At 38.3% G+C, this 9656-nt stretch overlaps 1 non-coding gene across 1 annotated transcript; it reads right to left on the reverse strand.

Moving 5' to 3' along the window:
* Positions 1–836: 836 nt before the first annotated feature.
* On the reverse strand, positions 837–943 carry LOC139038320 (U6 spliceosomal RNA). Its single transcript, XR_011491313.1, has one exon. It is a non-coding gene; the product is annotated as a U6 spliceosomal RNA (small nuclear RNA).
* Between the last annotated feature and the right edge of the window lie 8713 nt (positions 944–9656).

Raw genomic sequence — 9656 nt, forward strand, 5'->3', positions numbered from 1 at the left:
CGTTTGCTATTATTTTCTCCCAATCTGAGGGCTGTCTTTTCACCTTGCTTATAGTTTCCTTTGTTGTGCAAAAGCTTTTAAGTTTCATTAGGTCCCATTTGTTTATTTTTGCTTTTATTTCTAAAATTCTGGGATGTGGGTCATAGAGGATCCTGCTGTGACTTATGTCGGAGAGTGTTTTGCCTATGTTCTCCTCTAGGAGTTTGATAGTTTCTGGTCTTACATTTAGATCTTTAATCCATTTTGAGTTTATTTTTGTGTATGGTGTTAGAAAGTGTTCTAGTTTCATTCTTTTACAGGTGGTTGACCAGTTTTCCCAGCACCACTTGTTAAAGAGGTTGTCTTTTTTCCATTGTATATCCTTGCCTCCTTTGTCGAAGATAAGGTGACCATAGGCTCGTGGATTTATCTCTGGGCTTTCTATTCTGTTCCATTGATCTATATTTCTGTCTTTGTGCCAGTACCATACTGTCTTGATGACTGTGGCTTTGTAGTAGAGTCTGAAGTCAGGCAGGTTGATTCCTCCAGTTCCATTCTTCTTTCTCAAGATTACTTTGGCTATTCGAGGTTTTTTGTATTTCCATACAAATTGTGAAATTATTTGTTCTAGTTCTGTGAAAAATACCGTTGGTAGCTTGATAGGGATTGCATTGAATCTATAGATTGCTTTGGGTAGTATAGCCATTTTGACAATATTGATTCTTCCAATCCATGAACACGGTATATTTCTCCATCTGTTTGTGTCCTCTTTGATTTCTTTCATCAGTGTTTTATAGTTTTCTATGTATAGGTCTTTTGTTTCTTTAGCTAGATGTACTCCTAAGTATTTTATTCTTAAAAATATGGAACGCTTCACGAATTTGTGTGTCATCCTTGCGCAGGGGACATGCTAATCTTCTCTGTGTCGTTCCAATTTTAGTATATGTGCTGCTGAAGCGAGCACGACATATATGCTTTAATATAGAGGCAAAAATATTTTGTACACAGTCATTGTATCATCTTTTATATGAATATAAATACACTTCTATTTTAAAACATTATTGAAGCATATTTATATTAATTCTTTTCACTTGTATATAATTAAGCTTGGAAGGCTGAACTGCTCTTTTGAATGACACTTTTAGAATAGAATTTCTTATCTAGAAATATAGCTTGTCCCGTTTGAGTAAACTTTGAAGACTATGCAAAGAGACTGACCACTTAGTCTTAGAAGAAGAAACTAAACTTTTACCCAAACTGCTTCTTTGCATCTTTTTTAATTTGTAAGGAATTTAGATTCTCACAAACTTCATAAGCATCATTCCCACTCAAAAATAAATATATATTCACATCAATTTTTAAACAACATATTTATGTTAACTCATTTCACTTGGACATAATTAATCTTGGAAGGCTGAAGTGAATATGTTTAGGCTTTGTTGTTCATTTGCTCAGTCATGTTTGACTCTTTGTGACCTCATGGACTGCAGTATGGCAAGCTTTCCTGTCCTTCACTATCTCCCAGAGCTTGCTCAAACTCATGTCCATTGAGTTGGTGATGCCATCCAACTGTCTCATCCTCTGTTATCCCCTTCTCCTCCCACCTTCAATCTTTCCCAGCATCAGGGTCTTTTCCAATGAGTCAGTTCTTCCCATCAGGTGGCCAAAGTATTGGAGCTTCAGTTTCAGCATCATTCCTTCCAATGAATATTCAGGACTGATTTCCTTTAGGATTGACTGATTGGATCTCCTTGCAGTCCAAGGGTCTCTCAAGAGTCTTCTCCAACACCACAGTTCAAAAGCATCAGTTCTGTGGCGCTCAGCCTTCTTTACGGTCCTACTCTCACATATGTATATGACTACTGGAAAAACCATAGCTTTCACTAGATGGGCCTTTGTCAGCAAAGTAATGTTTCTCCTTTTGAATACACTAAGTTTGTCATAGCCTTTCTTCCAAGGAGCAAATGTCTTTTAATTTCATGGCTGCAGTCACCATCTGCAGTGATTTGGAGCCCAAGAGAATAAAATCTCTCACTGTTTCCATTGTTTTCCTGTCTATTTGCCATGAGTGATGGGATAAGATGCCATGATCTTAGTTTTTTGAATGTTGCATTTTAAGCCAGCTTTTTCACTCTCCTCTTTCACTTTCATCAAGAGGCTCTTTAGTTCTTTGCTTTCTGCCATAAGGGTGGTGTCATCTGCATATCTGAAGTTACTGATATTTCTCCTGGAAATCTTAATTCCAGCTTGAGCTTCATCCAGCCTGACATTTCACCTGATGTACTCTGCATATAAATGTTCAGAGTTAAATAAGCAGGGTGGCAATATACCCTTGATGTTCTGCTCTCCCAATTTGGAACCAGTCCATTGTTCCACGTCCAGTTCTAACTGTTTTTTCTTGACCTGCACACAGGTTTCTCAGGAGGCAAGTAAGGTGGTCTGGTATTCCCACCTCTTTAAGAATTTTACATGGTTTGTTGTGATCCACAGTGTCTAAGGCTTTAATGTAGTTAATGAAGTAGAAGTAGATGTTTTTCTGTAATTTCCTTGCTTTTTCTATGATCCAACGGATGTTGGCAATTTGATCTCTGGTTCCTATGCCTTTTTAAAATCCAGCTTGAACATCTGGAAGTTCTTGGTTCACGTACTGTTGAAGCCTAGCTTGAAGGATTTTGAGCATTACCTTGCTAGCATGTGTGCAATTGTGCAATAGTTTGAACATTCTTTGGCATTACCCTTCTTTGGGGTTGGAATGAAAACTGACCTTTTCCAGTCCTGTGGCCACTGTTGAGTTTTCCAAATTAGCAGGCACATCGAGTGCAGCACTTTCACAGCATCATCGTTTAGGATTTGAAGTAGCTTAGCTGGAATTCCATCATCTCCACTAGGTTTGTTCATAGCGATGCTTCCTAAGGCCCACTTGACTTTGCATTCTAGGAGTGTGTTTAGCTCTAGGTGAGTGATCACACCATCATGGTTATCCAGGTCATTAAGACCTCTTTTTGTACAATTCTTCTGTGTGTATTCTTGCTACCTTTTCTTAATATCTTCTGCTTCTGTTGGGTCAATACAATTTCTATCCTTTATTGTGCCCATCTTTGCATGAAATGTTCCTTTGGTATCTCTAATGTATAGGCTATTCTTGAGTAATATTTGTTTTGATTGAAAAATGCCAAAAATTCATGTGTGGTTGATATTCTTGAGCAGAGAACCCATATGTTGATCCTAATGGTTTTAAAATCTAACTTTTAGTTCCGTTTCTTTCTTCCTTGGTTGCTATCCAAGACCTAATGTTTGTTATTTCCTAAAATGACAGTTTTAGCAGAATTTGAAGTTTTGTTCCTATAATAGCATGAAACCATTAAAGAAATAAGTTCAGTTTCATCTTGGCATTTATTTGCAATTGGGAGGCTATTATTGGAAGGCAGGCTCACATCTGTCCAAGTTATCTTCTAATTAATTTGACATATGCTTTCTGAGGCACTATTTTTCTACACCATTGGTCTCTCAATTTTTAAATTGTGCCTCTGTCAGCAAAATATTTTGAAAATGTCTTTCTGTAAAATGAGTGTATATTTTTTCAAATTGTGTACATGTAATATTGTCATTCTGTTATATTAAAGATTAAGAAAGTCTTAATTTCCAATTTTGAAATTAAAAATAGAAATTTTATTTGTTGAAAACATTTTCTGGGATATATAGCCCCATTTGGGAAACTACAGTCTTATATTTCTCCTTCTTAATAATATTTCTGCCCTCATTTCTTCAGGATGCATCTCATGTCTAGATTTTAACACAGTGGAGCAGTAACTCTCTGTTGAAGGGAGAATCTGAGGGGAGATAATAAGCATAATTTGAAAAAAGGCTTGCCCATGATTCCAATGCAAGCCCCCTGGACTGCAGTTCTTGCCACCTCAGCCATATCCATATCGTGACAGTTGTAAATAATGCTGCTAAGAATATTGGGGTGCATGTATCATTCTGAATTAGTATTTTTGTTTGAAATAAACAGGGATGAATTATTTTTAAAAAATTCCTAATCTATGCTTATTTTATTGATCACAGTCTCAGCAACCTGAGCAATATTTCTGAGATAATGTTCTAACATTAGTCCCAAGAGAACGCCCTGAAAAAACAGTTCAGTGGTCTGATTAATTTGGGAAATAGTTCCTTCTTGTCCCTTCTTTTGGAAGTCACCAGGCATTAGAGATTATGAGACATCCTGCAGTAAACAACACTTTGAACTTTGTTTAACCCAGTGTTTCTTAACGTCTTTGGCTTGAAACCCTTCATTTATAGAAATTTGTTAATTTAGTGTAAAACTGGTGTTCGTTGAAATATACTTTGGGAAATGGTAGAGTAAAATATAACTTCTATCTGTGCATGCATGGTTGCTCAGTTGTGCCTGACTCTTTGTTACCCTATGGTCTGTAGCCCAACAGGCTCTGTCTATAGGATTTCCCAGGGAAGAATAATGGAGACAGTTGCCATTTTCTCCTCCAGGGGATCTTCCCAACCCAGGGATCAAATCCATGTCTCCTGTGTCTCCTGCATTGGCAGGCTGATTCTTTACCACTGAGGCACCTGGGAAGCCCATCTATCTATCTACACACATACATATATATATGATTTGGAGGAGCCAACACGGCTGGGACATGAATGGACAGGGTGGCATACCTTCTCCCAAGGTGAAAGGCAAGGACTGTGTCAAGGGAGACACAACAGACAGCAGGGAAAATGAGACTGCAAAGAGAGAAAACCTTGAGCTCCCCCTAGAGGTACATATCTAGTCATCACTGGTGTGGCCGGAAACTTGAAAATAAAATTCTTTTAGGTTTGCATATCATAGATATTAGTGGAAGTTTCAATTAATCTCTCATTTAAAAAGTAAACAGAGTAGTCATCCTTTAGTAATAGTGCTTATTTGAATTTTGATGTTAATTTTCAATGGCACTATTTATACAATAGCTACTCCTACATGGGACTACAAACCAGTCAGCACCTGCATCATTTTTGGGTAGGAAACAGTCACATATGGTCAGTGCATAAGGACCAATCTGAAAATACTACATTTTGCCTAAATACGAGTTTCGCTAACGTGACTTTTATGAAGTGTTCAGAGGCAAACACCTTATCTTCTTTGCCCAAAGTGAGCCACAGAAGGATTTTCCTATTTATTTACTTCTATTTGAGAAATGGCAGGCCCGTCTCTTAAATGTTATGACATTAAGAGATGCTTTCCTCTTAGTATTTCTGCAATACTTATAATTCCTTTGAGACCATTTTTGAACTGTGGCTGTTCTAAATTTGTGCCTAAATGCTTTGTTCTCTGTTTTGTGTGTTTATGAGGAAGGTGGGCTGAACCTTAAGAGCTGGTCCCTTGTTGCATCCCACTGTTTCCACGCTGTGATTTAGAGAAGGTCCTGTAACTTCTCAGGGCCTCAGAATTTTATATATTTATAATGAAATGCTGCAGTAGCCCAAGCTGAACTCACGCTATCAGTCATGCTAATGGAAAGACAACTCCACATGGATAGCAAATCGAAGCACATTTATCCCCAGTTGTCCGGGGAAGGTGCCAAGGGTAGGCAAAGTCACAATATAATCATGGCACGTCTCCTTAGAGATTGAATTTTCTCAGAGATTTAGGAGGAGGCAATATTATTTTACATTAAAGCAAAGACACTTTTGTTTGAGAGCAACTTAAAAAGACATGAATTTTTCAACACAAAACCTATAAATTCTGAAGCTATCAATAAACCCCCAGGATATGCATTCAATTCTCTTTACAGTTAGGAGTTATGTCAAGAAAATGGCTTGAGATGTCCTGACCTGGACCGCCAGAGCTGAGGATAACACTAGTGGAGCCTGAGCGCTGAGCTCTCCCGTGATCACGCTGTCATCTTCTCGGGCTCCTGGGTCAGGGGTCCAGGCTACTGGTCTCCCTATACCCCAGGGGTGTGTGTGTGCGTTTGGTTGCTTGTTGTGTCCGACTCTTGCAACCGCATAGACTAGCCTGCCAGGCTCCTCTGTCCGTGGGATCCTCCAGGCAAGAATACTAGAGTGGGTTGCCCATTTCCTGCTCCAGGGGATCTTCCCAACCCAGGAATCGAACCCGGGCCTCCTGCACTGCAGACAGATTCTTTACCAACTGAGTTATGAGGGAAGCCCTACCCCCAGAGCGTGGTCACATCTATTAAAAGAATTATGTGCAGGCACTGTGCCAAGTCCTTTACACACTTTACTCCGTTAATCTTCTTGGGTCAAATTAATTAATTATAAAGTAATCATCCCATTTTACAGATGAGAAAACCAAAACAGAGATTTTAAGTTATTTGCCCAGTCAGCAAGTGCGAGTCAGAAAAGGAAAACCAGATCTCTTTAGCCCTTTAGGGTGACGTTTCCCCTCCAACGGCGTGGGAAATGCTGATGAGACTGCCCCCTAGAGGTGAAGAGGTGGGAGTGCAGGAGAAGGAGTGGAGCTGGAAAAACACCCCTACTGTTCAAGACACTGAATTTTAACAGCCCAAGCGTTATAAGCCATGGTATATCATGACCGCATTATCAATATGCCTGTTCAGAGTCTAGGAGATTCCACTGTATGCAGTGTGACCCAAGTCTTATATTTCAAACATTTATTATTTTGCCCATTTGTAGGGGAGTATATTATTATAATGAATGCCAAGGTCAATATAGAGAAGGTCCCAGATAGATAAAGTTCCTAGAGGTTTTTAGATCTTTTATGCTGCTAGGATTCAAAAATAGGGAATTAAGACGTATTAGTTTAATTTAAGGAGCATATATTAGGCATATATGGGGATAGCATCATATGATATCCCAGCTTTCTGCAGGGCTGACCCTACTGCAGTAGTTCCTCAAGAAGCAGACACCAAGATTGCTATGTTAAAGCATCATTTATTGACACAGTTCTCTTTGCTTAGCACTCTGACTGTTGACCTGATGAGGGGAAATTGTGATAAATCTTGTTTGCTTTAGAAGTCTTGGTTCCTAATCTGGCTGTCCCTTTGGTTCTGTTAATGCTGTCTGTGAATCCGGGTTTGAAAATATTTGGTTTAGGAAGGGAACCCCAAATGAGGGGCTTATGTCATCTCATCTCCCAAATCCTACTTGTATGGGTGCAGTCAGATCCGACACTGCTTAACGGAGCTCTAGGCAGGGTATACAGTGAATGACCCATGCCTTATTCAAACTCTCAGTTAAACCTCTTAGAGCTCCATTAGCCTTTAGGAAACCAGAATGACCCAAACTGTAATTTATCCTAAATATGAGATACAAAGGCATATTTTTCCTTTAATTTTTCTCTCACCAGCAAAGAATTTTAAACTATAGCTACCATTCTTAAATGTTTGTATTTTGAATTGGCAAAGAGTAGAGAATATTGTGAATCATCAGCAGGTTGACATATTAGAATATTTTTGTGAGAACATTAAAAACATCTATAGTACAACTTTTTTATTTATCCCTATGTCAGATATTACTTAGAGTCATTCAGTATCATAATCCATAATACTTTATTCTACTTTATAAAGGACTTTAAAATAACACAAATTATGTTCTGTGACATTTATCTACTATGATACTGGTGTTATCATCACTACTTTTTATTTGAGGATATAGAAATCTATAAAAGATAAGTAACTTGCCTAACTTCATACAATAATGGACATAGGGAGGAAAACCATATAGTTTAACAATGAGTTCAGGGTTTTGCCACTAAGCAATTTGGTTTTCTGCTCTTTTATTTTCAGTTTGGGTTAATAGGCATATTGATTGCTGCTTACATTTGATTGTAGCATCTGGCTTGATGTTCTTGATGGCCTTCCAGTTGGTCATGGGCAGTCAAATAGCTATAATGCCAGGCAGCTAATGTAAGTAAGTGTGGTGTTGGGTGTCAGAATAGATAATGGTAAAAACTGTAGCAGGTTGGAGAGAATACAATCCTTAAAAGATAATGCCTTAAAAAAAAAAAAGATAATGCCTTGTTTATCTCCACTGTGTGTGCTGGGTTAGCATTGCCAAAACTCTGAAATTTTTTAAAATTAATAATTGCCTCATTTAACTTCTAATTAAATTATTTAATTTAAATATATTTGACACAAAACACTATAAATTTAAGGAGTACAGTGTTAATTTGATACACTTCTACCATATTATATATTTATATGATATGATTGCCACTGTAGCAATAATTAGCATTATCAAATTGCCAACATTTGTTGGATCATCAAAAAAGCAAGAGAGTTCCAGAAAAACATCTATTTCTGCTTTATTGACTATGAAAAAGCCTTTTACTATGTGGATCACAACAAACTCTGGAAAATTCTGAAAGAGATGGGAATACCAGACCACATGACCTGCCTCTTGAGAAATCTGTATGCAGGTCAGGAAGCAACAGTTAGAACTGGACATGGAACAACAGACTGGTTCCAAATAGGAAAAGGAGTATGTCAAGGCTGTATGTTGTCACCCTGCTTATTTAACTTACATGCACAGTACCTCATGAGAAACGCTGGGCTGGATGAAGCACAAGCTGTAATCAAGATTGCCGGGAGAAATATCAATAACTTCAAATATGCAGATGACACTGCCCTTATGGCAGAAAGTGAAGAAGAACTAGAGCCTCTTGATGAAAGTGAAAGAGGAGAGTGAAAAAGTTGGCTTAAAATTCAACATTCAGAAAACTAAGATTGTCGCATCCAGCCCCATCACTTCATGGCAAATAGATGGGGAAACAGTGGCAGATTTTATTTTTTTGGGCTCCAAAATCACTGCAGATGGTGACTGCAGCCATGAAATTAAAAGGCACTTTCTCCTTGGAAAGAAAGTTATGACCAACCTAGATAGCATATTAAAAAGCAGAGACATTACTTTGCCAACAAAGGTCTGTCTAGTCAAGGCTATGGGTTTTCCAGTGGTCATGTATGGATGTGAGAGTTGGACTATAAAGAAAGCTGAGCACTGAAGAATTGATAGTTTTGAACTGTGGTGTTGGAGAAGACTCTTGAGAGTCTCTTGGACTGCAAGGAGATCCAACCAATCCATCCTAAAGGAGATGAGTCCTGGAAGGACTGATGCTGAAGCTGAAACTCCAATACTTTGGCCACCTGATGCGAAGAGCTGACTGATTTGAAAAGATCCTGATGCTGGAAAAGATTGAAGGCAGGAGAAGAAGGGGACAACAGAGGATGAGATGGCTGGATGGCATCACTGACTCAATGGACATGAGTTTGAATAAGCTCTGGGAGTTAGTGATGGACAGAGTCAGACTTGACTGAATGACTGTACTGAACTTATCATGTTACATGATTACCTTTTGTTTTTCATGGTTGCAATACTTACACTCTAATCTCTTAGAAAGTTTGATCATACTACAATGTTGTTGATTACATTGACTATGCAGTACATTAGATCTCTAGGACCCATTTGCTACTCATTGTAAGTTTGTACCCTTGAACAATGTGTCCTGTCCTCCCAATCTCTATCCCTTGATAACTACCACTTTCTGTTTTTATAAATTTGGCTTTTTTAGAGCCCATGTATAAATGATATCACACAGTATTTGTTTTTCTCTGTCTGATTTATTTCACTTAGCCTAATGTCCATATGGTCCATCCATGTTGTTGCAAAGGGCAGAATATCCTTATTTTTCATGCCAG

This window comes from Odocoileus virginianus, chromosome 14 (genome assembly GCF_023699985.2).
Source record: "Odocoileus virginianus isolate 20LAN1187 ecotype Illinois chromosome 14, Ovbor_1.2, whole genome shotgun sequence".
NCBI classification, from domain to species: domain Eukaryota; kingdom Metazoa; phylum Chordata; class Mammalia; order Artiodactyla; family Cervidae; genus Odocoileus; species Odocoileus virginianus.